The sequence below is a fragment of the Delphinapterus leucas genome, chromosome 17 (assembly GCF_059928025.1).
Source record: "Delphinapterus leucas isolate spDelLeu-1000000601 "Yukka" chromosome 17, BTC_Dleu_Yukka2, whole genome shotgun sequence".
In the NCBI taxonomy this organism is placed as follows: Eukaryota; Metazoa; Chordata; class Mammalia; order Artiodactyla; family Monodontidae; genus Delphinapterus; species Delphinapterus leucas.
The window spans coordinates 2708460-2728942 of NC_143145.1; the positions used below are offsets into that span (position 1 = coordinate 2708460).

General features: G+C 45.0%; 1 protein-coding gene across 2 annotated transcripts in view; it reads left to right on the forward strand.

Annotated features, from left to right (window-relative positions):
- The first annotated feature begins 284 nt into the window (after nt 1–284).
- PTK2 (protein tyrosine kinase 2) overlaps nt 285–20483 on the forward strand; it is a 259877-nt gene continuing 239678 nt past the window's right edge. The window contains exon 1 of one of the 2 annotated variants that reach the window (XM_089898671.1): nt 285–486. The gene's annotated coding sequence lies outside the window, so the exon portion shown is untranslated. The remainder of the gene's footprint in view (nt 487–20483) is intronic. The other variant, XM_089898669.1, reaches the window with a different exon arrangement.

Genomic DNA, 20483 nt, shown 5'->3' on the forward strand with positions numbered 1-20483 from the left:
TACAACCCCGCCGGCCCAGAGTGCGGCCGGAGGGACCCCCCGGACGTCCGCTTGGCGCCGCCCCCGGGCAAAGTTTCCCCGCGGCCGCCACTCGGGGCCGCAGCCACGCCCGCGCGCTGACCCCGTCCGCCCGCAGCCCGGGCCTGGCGTCCAGAGTACGATCCCGGGAGCAGAGCCTGGCGGCGTGGTGAGCATGCGCGGGCCGCGACGCGCGGCGCGCATGCCCGGTGCTCCCGGGAGGCGGAAGCTCGGAACGGGGACGCGGCCGGGCGCGCGCAGCAGAGGGAGGCGCGCGCCTCAGCAGGCCGCCGCGCACGCGCGGCCCGCGCCGACGCAGCACGGCCCCGAGGGCGCGAGCCCGCCGCCGCCGCCGGGCCGGGACTGCTGTGCGCCCGCGGCGTGAGGCGTGGGAGGGAGCGCGGCCCATCATCCGCGGCGCCGCCCGGTCGTCGTCTCTCTTCGCCTCCCGGCGCCAGCGCGGTCCGAGTGAGTGCGGAGCCGGGGCCGGGGCGCGGGCAGGCTGGCGGGCCGACTCCCAGAGCTGGTTGTTGGCAGGGCCGCGGCCCGAGGGTGGAGGGCCGAGCGGGGCCGGACCGGCCAGTCCCGGCGGCGGAGACCGGCCCCTCCCGCGCCGGCCGCGGCCCCGGGAGGCCGGGGACGTGGGGAGGCCGGGGGCCCGAGGAGGCCGGGGGCTCGGGGGCGGGGGCGCTTGGAGGCCGAGGGGTTCGGGGCTAGGAGACTCTGAGGGTCTCGAGGCCGGGGGACGTGGGGAGGCCGGTGGCTCCGGGAAGCAGGGGGCTTTGGGGGATGCGAGGAGGCCGGTGACTCAGGGAGGCTGGGGGCTCGGGGGACGCAGGGAGGCCGGGGAGCTCAGGGAAGATGGGGAGGCAGGGGGATTCGGGGCTCGGAGAGTCCGAAGGTCTGGAGGCCCGGGGCCTCGGGGAGGCCGGCCGGTCTCTGCCGGGGCGGGCCGAGTGCCTCCAAAACAAAAGGGGAGAGAGAGGAAGGAGGGGGAAGAGGGAATCCGCGGGGCCGCCGGGGGATCGGCCGGCCCGCGGAGCAGGGAAGGGTGGGCCTTGAGCCCGCGTGCGGGGCGGCGGGGCGGCTGCGTCCCCCGCGGCCCGCGCTCAAGTTTTGTGCAGCCCGGAGGCTGTCTCGGCGGCAGCCCTGAAGACCTGGCAGGATTCGTTGCGCTTCCCAAGTTTCCTCCTCTTCTCGCCCCAGCCCCCAACTCCGCGGCGCCCGCCGAGCAAGCTGGAAGCCCTCTGGGTCCTTTCCTGGCACCCCATTCTTTCTCAAAGGAGTGTGTGTGTGTAGGGTGTGTGTAGGGTGTGTGTGTGTGTGTGTACGCTGTTACTTGGTTTTCTTTGATTGCCGGATTTTGTAGCTCAATGCATTAAGGGTAAAGGTTTTTGTTTTTGCCATTTCAACAGTGTCTTATTCTTGCTTAGGTAGCCTGCAGCTGGGTTTTTGGCAGTGAGACCAAGAGAATGGTAATATTGTGGTATTCATGGGAACTGGTTGAAATACGGTCAAGTTGAAGGCGATGTAAGAGTTTGGGGGTCTGTATTTAAGACGACCATCATTGGGATTCTTACTTAGGATGTAAACATCTTCGTGGTTGGAAAAACAGGCCATTACTGTTCAAAATGCAATACCAGAGCCCCACCTTTAATACTGTATTTGTAAAACGGGTAATGAAAATAGTCTTTTCATTGAAATGACACAGCCAAGCCCTCAGGCTAGTTGTCCTGTCTTTGACAACCCTGAAAAGTGGGAGGAAAGTATGTGGATGAAGTGATTAAAGATTCACAGTAAATTAGCATTCAGCGTACTTTGTTGAGGTACAGTGTAGATAATATTTTGGTCCAGTTGTACTATTGAGTTAATGTTTAAAACCCTGTAGTATTTAAACATATGAAACTTTTAAAGGAAGTTTGTGTTTCAACTTTCAACTCATAAAGATAGTATGTCTTAGTATCTTTATGAGTATATTGTTTTATATTTTTGGCTACTCTTGGAGGGGAAAAACTAGTGGAACTTGCCATTAGTCTCTTCTGAACACTTGTGTACTAACTGCTGCTGAAACAGCAAGATCAAATATTATAGATTCTCCTCTGAAGAATTTCTTTCAGGTCATTATCAAATAATCCAGTTTAATGACGAGCACTGGAAAATATTGTTTAAAATACATGTTCCCTTGTAAACGCGGTGCCATAAGACTTCATGAAAGGACTGAATAGAAGGACTATACATCATTCAGAGGTGATGCATTGAGAAGCAAGTGCTTGGCTAAATAAAGACATTGAATCCAAAACTTAGTATTTATGATGTGGGGCAAAGAATGCTGCAACTCCTACAGGAGATCGTCTGAGGCTGTCTGTCACGGAAAGTGAGTAGTAAGTGTTAGATCAGGAGTGATCAGGAGTGTTAGATCCACTAGTGCAGCGGTTACTAAGTGTCTGGGGAAAGCGGGAGTTAGGAATGGCAGTAAGGATCATTAAAACATTTTTAGCTAAACTCTTCTCTGTAACACTCCATGCCCTTTGTTGGAAAGTACAGAAATTAATGTTCCAATTCTCAAAGCTGGGTTCTTCAGCTAGATAACTTTTCTTACTAGAAAGTTGGAGAAATAGTCTAAATAACAAAATCATATCGCTAAAGTGTTCCCTTTAAGAAAAAATACTGATGAGCTTCCTAAGAAGAAATTATTGTTATATCTTGTATATACATATATAGTCTACGGTGTTATAAAGTGTTAGGTGTAGCAAAAGATAATTTTGAAAATTACTATCTTTGCATGTTATTTTGAGTTATAGTGAGGTGGGATCTTAGTTCATATCTTTAAAGGTTTTATGGAAACCTTGTTTTCCAATATTTTAATGTGTCTTAATTTTGAGAAAAATAATTAAAAATTGTCTTAAGGGTAACAAAAGATGCAATTCAAATTGTTAATACAATATGTAAATCTTTAATTTTTTAAATTAAACATTTTCAGATAGAATAAATCTGGTTTTAAATTTCAGTGGCATTAAAAGAAGTTCTGTTACTTTTGATTACTGTAGCTTTATAGTATAGTCTAAAGTCAGGGAGCCTGATTCCTCCAATTCCCTTTTCTTTCTCAAAATCTCTTTGACTATTCGGGGTCTTTTGTGTTTCCACACGTTTTTAGATTTTTTTGTTGTTGTTGTTCTAGATCTGCAAAAAATGCCATTGGTAAAAAGTTCTCTTATTTTTATCATATTTGTGAAATGAGTTTTTAAATGAGTTTTTTTTGCTAGTAAATCAGAAAAGTTTAGTTTCTGAAGTACTTTATTTTGCCTTAAAGCTCTAGTTTAAGAACATATTTTCATTAGTTTCCTCTTAGTGAAATCCCTTAAATAATTAGAAAAAATTACTGTGGGGATCTTTGAGAATTTTCACTGATGTCTGTATTTAAAATGTTAACTTAAAAAATTTGGGCAGAGTAAATGACCTTATTTGAGTCAATAGTAATAAACTCCAAGAAGTTTATGAATGCAAATAAGCATTCAAATGTTGTTGCTTATCACCCTTTAGAAGCATCCTTGGAATGAAGAAGGATGGAGAGCAGCTCCAGCTTGCCTTGGGTGCACCTGTGTTTCTCTAGCTCACCCAGATACATTCAGAAGTTATGTTTTTTTTCCCTTCTTTTCTGTAAAACAGTGTTTAGTAGTGGATTATTTGAGCCCTTTATTGCTTTTTCTCTCTACTGACATTTTGGCAGGGTTCTTTTTCTTCTTCATTTCATGACTACCAAAAGGCAACCCAGTGCAAGAGAAATGAAATTCATATGTACCAGTTTCTGGCATTAGTTTCTAGGAATTGTGCTAAATCTTATCATTCAGAACTGTACAAATGTGTTTCTGATTGTAAATCAGCAGAGGAGCCCCCTCTGTTTCTATCTGTAACAGTTGTATTGTTTTTTACTAGGCTCTGTGATGGAAATGAAATTCAGATACACATATATAGTTAAACTTTCAGTTTAAATGGAATTTTTAGCAAAACTGTTAATTATATTCTGATTTGCATAAATAGTAAGGAAATGATTTATAGACATAGTAGGAAATAAATGTTTCCCCGAGTGGCACTATTCCCACTCTTTAGCAGTTGGAAGCCTCAGAGAAAAATACTAGTAGCATCACCACAAAGTTTACCTATTTTTAAGGACACAAAGGTGTTTCCTTATAAACTTTGTACTTAATTAAAATAATCCTACCTAAATCTTATTTATGTACATAGCTATTTACTATAAACTTTTTCACATTTTTCACATCAAGAAGAATGACTGAAGTTACACGTTTGAATATTTGCCAGTGGTAGGGGAAGAACTGCATTTGTTAAACACCATGTGCCAGGCCTGAGCTGGGTGCCATAGTGCTTTATCTCCTTTTTTACTCGCTAGAACTACTGAGTTGTACTGCTGTCTGTATCCTCCTTTTGTAGATGAAACCCTGCAAGCATCGAGTTAGAGTAGCTCGCCCGGGTCCTCAGCCCACAGTGGTGGACGGCTTGGACGGACCCGAGGGACTCTGCAGTGCCAGCTCCTAACAGCCTGCCTGCGGCCTCCCTGGCTGGAAAAGCAGCAGTCTGTAAAATCTTAATCCAGTCTCTGCAGTAGGAATAAGTAGTGTGCTAGTGTAATGACCATGTCTGGGAAAGTTTAGATAATTGTATTTTCTATTTGAATCTGACGCTTTCAGATCATGAAGTTCTGATCTGGCCAACATAGTATAGGTAAACATTTTAATTAATATGCCAAAATTGTTTAATTATTTGAAATTAATTTAGCATTAGGTAAAGTATATAATGCATGATGCAGTGATTGATACTTCTTATTTGTTAAGATGTGCTTTAGTAACTTCCACATTTACAGTTTTTTCATTGGTGACTTTTTTGAGGGGTTGATGTTTGAAGACATCAACTCCTTGCTTGTGGGAAGCAAGGAGTATGTAAGGGAAAAACAAATTGCGCATTTCTCACACAGGTATGAGCCCCTTGTAGTAATCCTAGTATTTACAACCTCTGATACATTGCTGCTCTATAAATGTTTCTGAAATGAATGTGCTTACTCTCACCAACTTAGAATTTTCCATTCTGCTTTTTTTAAAATATATTTTTAAAATTAATTAATTTATTTTTGGCTGCATTGGGTCTTTGTTGCTGCATGCGGGCTTTTCTCTAGTTGCAGTAAGCAGGGGCTGCTCTTCACTGTGGTGCGCGGGCTTGTTGCTGTGGCTTGTCTTGTTGCGGAGCACGGGCTTTAGGCACATGGGCTTCAGTGGTTGTGGCACGCAGGTTCAATAGTTGTGGCGCACGGGCTTAGTTGCTCCGCGGCATGTGGGATCTTACTGGACCAGGGCTCGAACCTGTGTCTCCTGCATTGGCAGGTGGATTCTTAACCAGTGTGCCACCAGGGAAGCCCCATTCTGCTTTTAAGAGTTGGCATATACTCTGCTCCTTTATTTGGGGCCAGTGAACCAAAACCAAGGCTTAGAAGAACCTGAACAGTCGTGTCTGTGGGCTGTGTGTGCCTAGGATCTCCCGTCTGCCCCCATATTCTGTATTGAAAGTAGTCCAAGGTGCTCGTCATGTCTACTGGTGACCAAAACATGCATTTGTCTTTGCTGGCCTAAAGGAAGAGCTTAAATGATTTTACACATTACATATTTTTAGTGGCTTATGTGTCTTCTCGTGAGGATTTAAGCACCATGAGGGCAGAAACTTTGTTTTACACACTTTTCCATCTTCAGTACCTGACACAATATTTATTGAGTAGAATAACCCAGACTTATTAATTATTGGAGAACAGCTATTACATCCGTTAGCTGTCTGCTGTTTTGTTTGCCTTGGTTAAGGACCTCACTTTAAAACCACATAGGACTTGATACCAGGGAAGAATTGGATTATCGTGTTTTCACCTTTCTCTTCTTTATTTTAGATTACCACTGTCATCAGACTTGGGCCAGGGAAAAAATACTGCTCTGCCCCTTTACAGTTTTGTTCTTTCTTTCTAGAAACTGATCCTGTATTAATTGATCTTGTGTTCTTTAGGACTCGTCCTAAGTTCTGCAGACATAGAGGATTGCTCAAGGTGACACAAAATGAGCGGGACTTGTAAAAGCTCCTTCGTTACTGGTCCAGAAGCTCTAACGTGTCTTTTACTAATCAGCTGGATTCATTGGCTGCTTTACAAGAGTTTTCCATTAAGCCCTGAAACCATTTTCAAAAACCCATTTTCGTATGGCTGCAGTGCCAATTACATATACAACATGCCAGCTTTCCCTTGCCGTGACAGGTCACTTACCTTTACTTGGGGGAAAGTCAACATTTGGGTAAAAAAGAGCAGTTTGTGCTTCCTCAGCGAGTTCCCCCTTAGTCTTGCTGTACGGTGTGGGGAAACAGGCACTCTCACAGAGACCAGGAAGCTTCAGGTTGTTGAATTGGTTCTCAAAGTAGCCACAGGTTAGAAGTGCAAATGCTCCTGCCCCGCTTCTGACCTGCTGAATCTGACTCTGGGGGCGGGGCCGGTGGTCAGTTTCAACTTGCTGTCAGGAGCTTTTGATGCATGCTAATGTTCGTGAACCACTGCTTTAGAGTGTTTTAAAAGAAACGCCAGTTGTAGCAGGCAGACATCAGTCATAAATGGCAGAGGTATGTGTATGGTCTTTTTGACCACTTAGATTTGCTAATGAGGTTGCCTTCCTGTCAGGACTCTTAAATATGTCTCTAAGGGTTTTTAGAGTCTTGAGAAGACCTCACAACTCCTTTTGTTAAATAGGGAGTTTGACTGTTTTCTGCCGAGACCACTTAATTATTTTGAATCTCGGTGTGGATTTTAAATGAACACTCTTATGTTGAAGTGGCAGTTTGTGTGGCTCCCGGACTTGCGGCTTTTGGCAGATAACAGGAGAGTGTGTACATGTGAGTGCTTAAGGCACACGTTCCCTGGTGGTTTTGCTTTGGTGCTGAAAAATTGGCTAGCTTTATACTAGAGTCAGGGTGATTGCCAAGTCTTGGGGTGACTAATGAAGCAGCATTGTGTGAATTGATTCTATGCCTAGCATTACATTCATATCTAAGTTTAATGAATTTCGATTTGCCTTTTGTCCTTTCCTTTTTTCCTAAGAAGGCGGCTAAGTGAAAGTTAGTGTACCAAATGGGTGATGTCCCTTGTGCAGAATTAGATGCATCTGTTGGTAAATAGACTAGTATAAGCTGAGGGACAAGGATTCTGTATTATCTTTTCCTCATGCTGCCATAGTAGATGGTCAGTCAGTGATTGTTTGATGATTGAAGAAGAGTCTCTCCTGCTGAGGTCCTGGAATTACAGAGACTAAAGCAAATGACGCTGTTGTGGGCCTTTTGTGGTAAGGGGTCTTTTTTTTTTTTTTGCAGTATGTGGGCCTCTCACTGTTGGGGCCTCTCCCGTTGCGGAGCACAGGCTCCGGACGCACAGGCTCAGCGGCCATGGCTCATGGGCCCAGCCGCTCCGCGGCATGCGGGATCTTCCCGGACTGGGGCACGAACCCGTGTCCCCTGCATCAGCAGGCGGACTCTCAACCACTGCGCCACCAGGGAAGCCCAAGGGGTCTTTTAAGTGTGTGAAAGTTGTTACAAAGGTAGGGACGAAGAACTCGTCAAAGGCGGAAGGAATTAAGTGTAATGTGATCTCATTTGGAGCTCTTTGGAACAATTTCTTTCTCCTTAAAATTGGTCAAGTGAAATTAAAGGTCGCATTAATGTGACTCCCATTAAATGTATAGCTGTCTGTCCAGTATTCGTGAGGGATTGGTTCCAGGACCCTCCTCGGATACCAAGTTCCTTGGATGCTCAAGTCCCTTACCTAAAATGACGTAGTATTTACATACATACATTTAAATGCACACCCTCTTGTATACTTTAAATCGTCTCTAGATTACTTATAATACCTAACACAGTGTAATGCTATGTAAATAATTGCCAGTGTGGCAAGTTCAAGTTTTGCTATTTGGAACTTTCTGGGATTTTTCCCCAATATTTTGAGCCTCGAATGCGGAACCTGAGGATGCAGAGGGCAAGTGCATTTGAGTGTGCCTGGCCCAGAGCAGCTTCTCAGTGGATGTCAGTGGATGGTTCTCCTGGGACCCCGCCCTCCCTAACCATCAGGCTGCATCCCCTGAGCAGCCTTCTCTCTGATTACAGCTTCAGCACATCCCCGTCTGTCTCTGTTCCCCTGTCAGTCTCCCCTCCCAGCGCCTTGGGGTCATTTCTGTAGTATTATTACCACCTTGTGGTTTTATTTTATTTTTTTAAAATTTTATTTATTTATTTATGGCTGCATTGGGCTTTCTCTGGTTGCGGTGAGCGGGGTCTACTCGTTGTTGCGGTGCACGGGCTTCTCGTTGCGGTGGCTTCTCTTGTTGTGGAGCACGGGCTCTAGGCACGCGGGCTTCAGTAGTTGTGGCTCGCGGGCTCTAGAGCGCAGGCTCAGTAGTTGAGGCGCACGGGCTTAGTTGCTCCGCGGCATGTGGGATCTTCCCGGACCAGGGCTCGAACCTGTGTCCCCTGCATTCACAGGCGGATTCTTAACTACTGCACCACCAGGGATGCCCCCCACCCTGTGGTTTTAAATAGACTTTTCTTGGTTATAATGAGGTTGCACATCTTTTTATACATTTACTGGCCATTTGTATTCACTGGTTTGTGAAGTGCCCATATTTTTCTATTAGTTTTAAAGAAATTTATTTGTAGACTTCTGTATATTCAGAACACAGGTCCTTTGTTGCTTATATATTTTGCCACTGCCTCTTCCTACTTTGTCATGCAGTTTCACTAGCTTGGTGGGTTGTTTTTTTTCTTTTTTGAATGAAGAGAAGTTCTTAAGTTTAATGTAGTGCAGTTTATCAGTCTTTTCCTTTATAGTTGGTGCTTTTTGTGTCTTTCCCTACCCTGAGATAATGAACTTAATTCCTGTTATTTTCTAAATGCTTTATGATTTTGCCTTTCCCCTTTAACTTTATAATTCTCTTGGAATTGGTTTTGGTGTGTAGTGTGAAGGAGGGATCCACTTTCGTTAACATGTGGACATCTTAGTTGTCCCAACACCATTTCTTAAAAAGAATAAATGCTCCTTTCCCCCAGTGCTCTGTGGTGACACTTTTGTTGTAAATGAAAGGTCCATATATATGTGTGTGTCTGGACTCTATTTGATCCCTCTGGTACTAAGCTGCCTACAGTATTGTAGCTTTATAATAAGTCTTATCTCCTCGTGGACCTCTTCCCACTTGTTTCTCCTTCAAGTATGCCTTGGCTATCCTCAACCCTTTGCAAATCTGTATATGTTTTAGGATCACTTGGCAACTTCCCAAAAATTCTTCCGGTTGTTGTTTGGGATGATATTAAATGTATAGATCAACGTGCAGAGAATTGATTCTGGATTTGGGTTATTACGGATAAAGCGTATGAATATTTTTGTACAAGTCTTTTTGTGGACCCAGGCTTCTATTTTTTCCTGGGGATGGTTGTTTAGGATTGTAATGGCTGGATCATATGGTAGGTGTCTGTATAGCTTTTTTTTTTTTTTTTTTTTTTGCGGTACGCGGGCCTCTCACTGTCGTGGCCTCTCCCGTTGCGGAGCACAGGCTCCGGACGCGCAGGCTCAGCGGCTGTGGCTCACGGGCCCAGCCGCTTCGTGGCATGTGGGATCTTCCCGGACTGGGGCACGAACCTGCGTCCCCTGCATCGGCAGGTGTACTCTCAACCACTGTGCCACCAGGGAAGCCCAGCTTTTTTTTTTTTTTTAACATCTTTATTGGAGTATAATTGCTTTACAATGTTGTGTTAGTTTCTGCTGTATAGCAAAGTGAATCAGTTCTATGCATACATATATCCCCATATCTCCTCCCTCTTGCGTCTCTCTCCACCCCTCCCTATCCTACCCTTCTAGCTGGACACAAAGCACCGAGCTGGTCTCCCCGTGCTATGCGGCTGCTTCCCACTAGCGATCTATTTTACAGTTGGTACTGTATATATGTCCGTGCCACTCTCTCACTTCATCCCAGCTTACCCTTACCCCTCCCCCGTCCTCAAGTCCATTCTCTACATCTGCATCTTTATTCCTGTCCTGCCCCTAGGTTCATCAGAACCATTTTTTTTTTTAAGATTCCATATATATGTGTTAGCATACGGTATTTGTTTTTCTCTTTCTGACTTACTTCACTCTGTATGACAGACTCTAGGTCCATCCACCTCACTACAAATAATTTCATTTCTTTTTATGGCTGAATAATATTCCATTTTATGTATGTACCATATCTTTATCCATTCGTCTGTCGATGGACACTTAGATTGCTTCCATGTCCTTTACATGTTGTAAACAGTGCTGCAGTGAACAGTGTGATACATGACTCTTTTTGAATTTGTGTAGCTTTTTAAGAAAGTGCCAAACTGTGTTCTAAAGTGGCTGTACCATTTGACATTCCTACCAGCAGTGTATGAGAGTTCCAGTTGCTCTGGATCATCGGGGCAACATGATGGTTAGTCTTTTAAGTTTTTGCCATTCTAATAGGTGTGTCATGGTATTTCATTGTGGTTTTAACTTACATTTCCCAAATGCCTTAATAACACTGAGTATCTTTTTATATGTCTACTTGCCATCTGTATATCTTATTTGGTGTTCAGATCTTTTGCCCATGAAAAAAATTTTTCTTGCGGGTGGATTCTTTATATATTCTGGATACAGGTCCTTTGTGAGATACTCTCAGTGCTTTCCTCCCATGCCGTGGCTTGTTTTTTGCATTCTCTTAACAGTGTCTTGAAGAGCAGAAGTTATAAATTTTGATACTGTCCCATTTATCAATTTGTTCTTTTATGGATTGTGCTTTTTTGGTGTCATATTTAAGAAATAGTTGCCTAACCTAGGTCACAAAGATTTTCTCCTGTTTCCCCCTCCCCTCTCTAGAATATTTATAGCTTTAGGTTTTACATTTAGGTCTGTGATTGATTTTGAGATAATTTTTGTTTGTGGTGTGGGATATGGGTCCACATTACTGGGAGGACTCTTTCGAGGCCTAAATGAAGGTAGCTCCTTCCAGAGCGCATTTTTTTCTGCTTCAGCCAGTCTGGGACCACCTTAAACCAAGTCCAAGGTTTGAGGTGTTCTGGACCACACAGAGCTGTCATTCTCTTGGTGAGCTGATTCACTGCTGGCTTACTCTCATCCTGAGCTGTGTTGCTTTTGAGGTCCTGCTTAGGGAGGTAGGATTAGACACTTTGGGGGGCCCGGCTTTGACTCCTGTCCCTCTTTCCCTGCACTGTTGTGAAAAGGAAAGTCGAAAATTTCAGAATTGTCAAATGACTTCCGTGCAGAGGTGGTTTCTCTGCTTGTTTCTCTCTGGGTTCCTGAGTTCACTTTAATTTTGTTATTTCCTTCTTGTCCTGTCATTTTCTGGTTGCTTTTAAGATTTTTAAAGTATTCTATCCGTCTTTTTAAGCCTTTTTCAGGGAAGGGTTGGACCGAACAACGTAGCCTGCAGTTAAGAAGCCAAGGAAAGTTCTTTTTCATTTCACTCCAGTGTCTAGAGTCTAAACCTGGACCCGCCGTCGCCTATAGTAGCCGCTAGCCACGCGTTTAAGTTAAAATGGAATCAGGTTTAAAGTTCTGTCCCAGCCAGGCTAGCCCCGTTTCCAGGGCTCAGTACCCACACGTGACTAGCGACTCCCCCTCGGACGGTGCAGGTGGGGAGAAGGTTTTCACGGTTGCAGGAAGTCCTGCCGGGCAGCGCTGGCTGGACCGAGAGCCTCTGCGGGGAGAGCTTCTTTGGGGAGAGCTTCTGCGGGGCCTTGTGGCGGCGAGTCTGCCCCGGAGAACCGCTAACGGAGCTGCCCTTGCTGCTTAAGGTTAGCCATTTTCTGGAATCTGCCTGCAGCCAAACATGGCTGAACCCCTTAAGGCTTCTGGGGAAGGCTCTCCATGAGGTGGGTGTGGGTCGCAGGCTGTGGCTGTCAGGGTGCGGATGGAGAGGGCAGGCCGCGGGGCGCTCACAGATCTGCCGATAGAACTGGCATTTGGGGAGAACGCTCAGCATGCGCTGAGTCCCTGCCCTGAGCGGGTCGTAGTCCAGCGACCAGGCAGCGGCAGTGCCATGTTTAGCAGGTGCTGGGCAGAGCTGCGGGGGACTGCAGGACACTGCCACCCCATCCCAGGGGTCAACAGAAGGAGCCTGGCGGGGAGGGGGAGGAGGAGCGGAGAGTGTTCTAGGCGGAAGGAAAGCACAGGCAAAGCTACATGTTGGTGGGAACGTGCAGAGATTGGTTTACTGCATCATACGTTGGATTCTAGCGTCGAGAGAGGTAGCAGAAACCACGGATTTAAGAAAATGTCACAAAAGGATATTCCATCCATTCACTGAGTATTCGCTGTGAATTGGTAAGAGGATTATTAGTGCTGGGGCTGTGTCGGAAGCTCTCTTTGTAGCTCACAGAGCATTAGGATAAGAGCACGTGCTGCAGCAGCCCCCGCTGCCCCTTTCTGCTGCAGGGCGCCCCGGATGCTGGGCGCGATTCAAGGAACTGGGGGCATGCGCACTTAGCCGTGTCTGTAGCCTGCTGCTCTGGGAAGAAGGGTTCAGCTGGCTCAGTAAGTGCAGCCTGTCTGCAGGGGCTGTGTCCGAAAGACAGGGTGGTAAATGGGACTGAGGGTGGGGAGGGGAGAGGTTGGGGCCACGGACATGGGCTGGTCATGTCAGTCCTCTTCGTGGCCACCTGTGGAGTCGCCTGCCAGCACTCCTCTGCTTCATTTCGGGATCAGAGAGCAAGCAGAAGAGGTGAAAGCTCAATTTAACTGTACCAGGGTATGTTGCACTGGTAAACTACCTCAAAATCCAGTGTGTGCGTGCTCTGTATCAGGGCTTCTCAAACTTGAACAGGCACACACATCACCCAGGGATCTCGTTAGGTTTTAGGTTCTAATTCAGTCTGTCCAGGGTGGGGCATCAGATCTTGCATTTCTAGCAGGCTCTCAGGTGGTGCCGTGCTGATGGTCCCTGGGCCCCACTTTGAGTAGCAAGGTACTGGTTTGCAAAGTATGGGTCATAAGATGACGTTGCCTTACTTAGTTGGAATGTTGAATAACCACTGGCAGTGCAGTTGTGAAGGGCATGGCCTTGGAGTCAGACTCTGACTCTCTCGTCTTGGCTAGTTTGTTAACTTGTCCTTTAAATCGGCCAAATAATAGAACCATAGGCTGATCAGAGAACGAGGTGGTTGGTACGCAGCATGTAAGGTTCTGGTGTTCACTAGTGCGTGACCTTTTGAGATATTTCACAAAAGGTAATAACTATTAAAAGTAAACATTTACAGTAAAAGTTTGCCAGTTTTCAAAGTTCTCAGTCCTCCCTGCATCATTGCCCATTTTGTAATATTGCAGCTCAAAGAGAATGGGGGTATTTCTTTCATTTACTGCTGTATACACAGAACATAGAGGCACAGCTGATACAACTTGTTTTCCTGTGGGTGAATGTCCTTTGACTTTCTCAGCTCGTTGCTGTCAGCCTCTTCCTTTCTGCTAGGGTCAGAAGGTGCAGTGCTGTGTCTTCACATAGATTTTGTTTTTTAATTTATTTATTTTTGGCTGCGTTGGGTCTTCGTTGCTGCGCACGGGCTTTCTCTAGTTGTGGCGAGTGGGGGCTACTCTTTGTTGCGGTGCGTGGGCTTCTCATTACGGTGGCTTCTCTTGTTGCGGAGCACAGGTTTTAGGCGCGCAGGCTTCAGTAGTTGTAGCACGCGGGCTTCAGTAGTTGTAGCACGCAGGCTCAGTAGTTGTGGCTCGCGGGCTCTAGAACGCAGGCTCAGTAGTTGTGGCGCACGGGCTTATTTGCTCCGCAGCATGTGGGATCTTCCCGGACCAGGGCTCGAACCCGTGTCCACTGCATTGGCAGGCAATTCTTAACCACTGTGCCACCAGGGAAGCCCCTTATGTAGATTTTTAAATAAGCATTTTTTAAAAAAGTTGCCAGTAGTAAGGGTGATGGAAAGCCATTTTATACTAAGGATTCTGAAACATGCATAAATGGGAATTGTGTGAGTTTCTATTACATGAGCATTATACTTAATAATTAAAGTTAAAATATGAATCTTCAATTTTATTTTAAAACTTTGTGGAAACTTTCAGACATATGCAGAAACAGAATGTTGTAATGAACTCTCTGTATTCATCACCACCTTTAATGGGCATCATTAATTAATATTAACTCTAATCAGAGATACTGGCTTATTTTTAAAAGATGTGAAGGCACTTGCATCGGGAACATATATGCTAATGTTGGCCAGATATTGTGGCCCTTGCTAAAATGTGACATAACAAAACATTTTTTTCAGAAGACTGGAAGGGATCGGGTGTAACTGTACTGCTTTTTTAAGTCAGTGATGCACAGAAACATCTAATAGTCCTAATGAGCTGGGTGTTAAGCAAGGCTGTGGTTCTCTCCACAGCCTTGGAAACGAGTGGAAAAGTCCTCCCTCCCTCCCTCCCTCCCTCCCTCCCTCCCTCCCTCCCTCCCTCCCTCCTTCCTTCCTTCCTTCCCTCCCTCCCTCCCTCCCTCCCTCCCTCCCTCCCTCCCTCCCTCCTTCCTTCCTTCCTTCCTTCCTCCCTCCCTCCCTCCCTCCCTTCCTCCCTCCCTCCTTTCCTTTCCCTCCCTCCTTCTCTCCCTCCCTCCCTCCCTCCCTCCTTCCTTCCTTCCTTCCTTCCCTCCCTCCCTCCCTCCCTTTCTGTTTTTCTTGTACTTGAGTCAAAATAAACAGTAGTTTGCTTTGCTTTGCTGTCTTGCTTTAATGCTCCTGATAGCAGTACGTATCTTGTTTTTTAAAACTTAGTCATTAGGATGGAGGAGCAGCATGAAGCTTTAATAGAACAAGGTTCATTAGAGAAATACACTTAGTGTATTAGTCTTTTTCAAAAAATGATTTTATTAAACATTGAAGAGATACAGAAGAACATGTGTAAGATGTGTGTAAGGTGTAGATCAAGAGTGCCCTGATCTCCCAGAGGAAGGTACCCGAGTCCGCAGAGGTGAGCTTCCTCGTACTGGCCCAGACAGGACACATTTGGGCTCTGCAGGCCACCTACAGCTTTTGTCCCCAGTACTCAGCCCTGCCATTCTGGCACAAAAGCAGCTGTGGTAAAGGAGTGAGTTGTCTATGTTCCAGTACAATTTTATTTCTGAACCCTGAAATTTGAATTTCATGTAATTTCACATGCAACAAAATGTTATTATTCTTTTAATAATTTCTTTAATCATATGCAGTGTAAAAACCTTTCTTAGCTCATGGGCTGTACAAAAACAAGCGATGGGGCCACCCTGGTATAGAGAAGAATAAAGCAAGCCTAGCACCTACGGCCCAGCTGCAGCAATGGAGCATCCCCACTCTGAAGGCCCGCCTGCTGCCCACCGCAGCCCGCCTCCCACATCGTGAAGCCTGCATAGCCATCCTCCCCTCAGCCCCCTTAGCTACAGCCTCCTTCTTCAAGGCCTGGTATCATTTGTATTTTACTCACTTTTATTTTCTTTGTCACTTGGCTGTGACAGAAAATCTCGGGGCAAAATGTCTGTTCACTACTGTATCCCCAGCATTTAAAACAGCGGTCACTGAATGCATGTTGCGTTTATCATTTCTTATTTTTGTGTTAGTTTCGTCTGTGTTGAACTTTCTATTAGGGAATCACACTACATGTGACTTGCCTTTTCCCACTCAGCACTGTGATTGAGACCCGTAGGAGGTGCCGTAAGTGATCAGTACGTTCACTTTCACTGTTGTGTAACCTGGTCTCCAGTTGATGGGCATTTGTGTGGTTTGCCGCCTTGCTCCTGCAAGCGCTGCTGACACGTCTTTGGCTGCCCACGTGTGTGGATGTGTCCAGCCTGCCCACGTGGGAGTGTGATGCCGGTTCTGGGCTGGCCAGCCTTCAGCTTGACTGCTTACTGCCAGATTGCTTTTAGAGTACCCCTGCCAATTTACATCCCACTCCTGGTTGCTCTGCATCCTTTCTAGTAGTTTATTTTGTCTTTTTTTCAGTTTTACCATTCTGGTGGTTATGTAATAATATCTTTTTGTGGCTTTAAATTGAATATCTCTTATTACTAACTTTGTTGATACTCTTAATATATTGGTCATATCTCTTCTCTCTTCCTTGAAGGACCTGTGAAAACATTGACCTAATTTCTTATGTTTTTCTTACTGACTTGTAGGTGTTCTTTCTACGTGTGGATTACTATCCTTTGTCATTATAAGTTGTGAATATTTTCTTCCAGTTTCTGATTTGTCTTTTTACTTTTGAGGTGTCTTGGAACTAAAGTTCTTAAGTTTAATATCGTTGACTTTATCAGTCTTTTTCTTTTTTTAAAATTAATTAATTAGTTTATTTTTGGCTGTGTTGGGTCTTCGTTGCTGCGCGCAGGCTTTCTCTAGTTGAGGTGAGCGGGGGCTACTCTTCATTGCAGTGCACCGGCTTCTCGCTGCGGTGGCTTCTCTTGTTGCAGAGCACGGGCTCTAGGCACATGGGCTTCAGTAGTTGTGCCACATGGGCTCAGTAGTTGTGGCATGCAGGCTCTAGTGCGCAGGCTCAGTAGTTGTGGCGCACGGGCTTAGCTGCTCTGCGGCATGTAGGATCTTCCTGGACCAGGGCTCGAACCCGTGTCCCCTGCATTGGCAGGAGGATTCTTAACCACTGCGCCACCAGGGAAGCCCCAGTCTTTTTCTTTATGATTAGTTTTTTTGGCGTCTCATTTAAGGAATCTTTCTTTGCCCAAGGGCTACAATTTGATGTGAGGTATTTTTATTATTTATTCATAAAACATTTATTGTTCCATTCAATAAATATGTTCAATATTTAGGTATATTTTTTTTCTTTTGACCATTCTGCATGGCTGGTAGGATGTTAGTTCCCTGACCAGGGATTGAACCCGGGCCCTCGGCAGTGAAAGCATGGAGTCCTAAACCACTGGCCCATCAGGGAATTCCCTATATTTTCTAATTTCCATTAAGATTCCTTTGATGACTTATGATTTATTTTAGTGTTTGATAAATTCCAAATGAGTGAATTTTTTTCATGTACCTTGTTGTGACTTATTTCTAAAAGGGGATTGTAGTAAGAAAATGTGTTCTGTATGGAACCACTTCTTTGAAATTAATGTTATCTTTAATAGACGCACATCCTAGTTCAGTTTGGCTACATCTTGGTCCTGACTCAGAAACTTCTGGGCACCTAGGTACTTAAATTCCAGCTATGCATAATTTATACCTTGGTTTTGCAAAAAGATTAGATTAATAGATTAGACTAAATTTTTTTATTTAATAGAGTTTCTTATATTTCATTTCTGCCTCTGGAAATACTTGTTTTTATTTCCTGCCTGAAGTCGAGGTGTTAATGTACGTTCTCAGCTCTTGGACTCTGTTCTGTCCAAGCTGAAGCTTGAGGACAGGTGACTGCCTCGACTGCCAGTTTGTTTCAGCTTAGCTGATGGGCAGGGGTTCATGCTGTGCCTGCAGCTGCTTCCTTTCAGTGGCATTTGTTAATTAAGCTGTTTAATTTTACTTTCTTAAGGACTGGTTGAAGAAAAGGAAAGAAAGAAAATTTTAGTTTGTGGTTATACCAGGGCCTTTTAGCCTAGTGCTTATTTTGCGTATCCATTTCATTTTTGTTTTGTTTACAGAAAGTAGCATTGACTTGAAAATTATCAAAATTAAATAATGAGTCAGAAATTAAATTTTATCCCTCCCCTAACGTCTCAGGTATTGGTAATTGAAGGGGTCTGGGCATCATGGTTTGTGTGGGGAGGCAGGTCTTTTTAAAAGAAAGAGTATCTCATCTGGGAAGCAGAAGACCTGCGTTCAGATATTGCCTCTTTGCCTTTTGTCAGGTGACTTTTGACAAGTTGTTTAGTTTCTGTGAGTCTCGGTGTCCTTACCTATAAAGTCTAGTATTTATAATCGCAGCCATTGAGGGTGTTTATGCAGCTACAGTGTAAAGCTTGGACAAATGTGAAGTGCTAGGATCATGATCTTTACCCAACTTACGTAGTGTTTTACTACTAAAGGCTAAGTCTTTTCCACTTATGTGTTTCCCTGGTTTGTTTTTGAGCTGGTCTAGTCAGTTCATTCATTTGTTCAGCATTTATTAAACACCTGTCTTGTGCCTCATACAGTATTAAGCCCTGGTGATACAGACAAGAGGGGAGTGGGACTAGTTCAGGTCAGTGGCTGTGTCACAGCAGGGGCTCTGAGGACTGGAGGGCATGTCCCCATCGATGGTCAAGCTCTGGTGTCAGCAGACTTTCTCTGTTAAAGGCCAGACGGTGAACGCTTCAGGCTTTGCAGGCCGCATATCGCCTGTCACATTTTTTTTCCCCTCTTTAACCCTTTACAAAAGTAAAATGCATTCTTAGCCAAGGAACCATACAAAAACTGGTTGTGGACCAGATGCAGTGGCCTCTGCAGGTTCTAACTGTCTGAAAGGATCTGTAGAAGTCGAGTGGAAAATGGGAAGCAGGAAGGGCCTTCAAGACAGGACCCGCCCTTTGCAATGGTGTGGAGGCGTGAGGAGCCAGGGTTTGTGGAGCTGAATGTCTCTGTCAAATCTGGAGTACAGGACAGGTTGGGTAGAGGAGGAGGTGAAGTTGGCGTTATAGGCAGGATCAAAGCAGTTTGTACTTGATTCTGATATAGAACAGATTTGTACGGTTGGAGGAGGTTTGGACTGGATCAGCGTGGGCGGTGTTACAGTAAAGCAGTTGAGAAGGGGGAGGAAGCACACGTTTGTCACTCAAGAAATGGCTGCCCGGTGTCACTTGCTAGTAAAGTGACGGGCAGAGTTCAGATGGTCCAGTTCCACAGCTTGTGTTCTTTTAATCATACAATTATGTTGTACAGATAAATGGAGAAAGCCTTGATCAAGGGCATGACTGAGGAACGGGAGAGAAGGGGACTGATTTGAAGCCCGTTTCTGAGTTAATCTCCAGGCCTCGACCAGGCAAATGACGCGGCAGGGCTGCGAGAGGGGTCCAGGGTAACTCTGGGACAGCTCCCAGATTTCTCCTGGGGTGACAAGTTCATGAAGCTCTCTTTGCTCTTGAGTTTACTAGGGATCACGGTTGCTTTGAGGAGGAAACATTGTTTCCTAGGTCCATGAGCCCCAGAAATTAAGTTGTAAGCAGAATTGTGTGTAAATGTATGTTGTTTTTCCCTGGGGAGAGAACTCTAGGGCTCTTGATGGATTATTAAAAGGGAGCCCAGCACCCAGGGGTGTGGCTCCTTGTTGTTAGATTGTATACTTCTGGCACTCTGCAAAGGTTTAAGCTAATCATCCCAAATCACAGGGGTTTTACTTTAAATGTAATACATCCCAAACTGCCAGCTAAACCCCAAACACATGCAGCCCCTCCGAAGTGGAACTGTATCCCCAGCTTTTCCTCCCTTCCAGAGACAAAACAAGACACGTTTTTGGTACATAGAAGGCTGGCCAGGTGTGTGGGACTCCAACGGTCCTGGAATGTTTTCAACATGCTATTGTACGTTAGAGCTGAAGTTTACATACTGTTAGGCATCTCTTAATAGTCACATGGCTGTGAGAGATGGACAGGTGTCACCTTTAAGTAGGATTTGCTAGCACCAAAAATGTGTGTAGTTTCTTTCTAGGAATGTGTGACCTCAGGCCCCCAGCTAAATTAAGGCGGCCTAATCAGGCAGGAGGTTCTGAGGGCTCAGCGGTGACTTCCCAGGAGCTGTGCGCTGGCAAGACCTTTCCCTGGGCAAGGTTCATGCTTTACTGCACAAAGCCTAGAGAGGTTAATTATTATTTCTGTCATTACTAGGGAGTTCAAGGAATTATTGCCTTTAGATAGAAGATATATGTTGCAGCCACACGCAGTATAATTCACCACAAAACTGAAAAATCAGAATTTCTACACCAAAGTAAAGATGTCTCCAGAAGTGTGTCATCCTTGACACCTGTCCTAATGTTTTTATAAGGGACTTGAATAAAGATCAGGAGTCATGCTGGGAGACAGCTCCCTTTTAGGATCAGAATTTTAAAATATTTTGACAGGTTGTAATGAAGTGCTGAAATCAATAAGGTAAAATTAAAATTTATCAGGAATAAATGTAAAATGCAGACATAAATCAAAAAAGATTAACTGAGAAAGTTGAAGATGGGTGAAATATGTCTTAACTGTACCTGTGTGTAGAAGACAGGGGGATTTAGTTGACTAAAACGGATTGTCAAACATTTCTGTAAAGGCACACAGTTTCCATAAAAGGAAATATCTTAGGTTTTTCAGACTAATAGGCAAAATCAAGGGTATTATGTAAATAAAAATAAAAAGAGAGAACACAGAATTTCTACAAATTTTTCATGGACAGAATTCAAATTATAACTGAATATAATTTTTTTTATAATACAGGTCCACTAATGAGAAGAATGGGATTCTCTT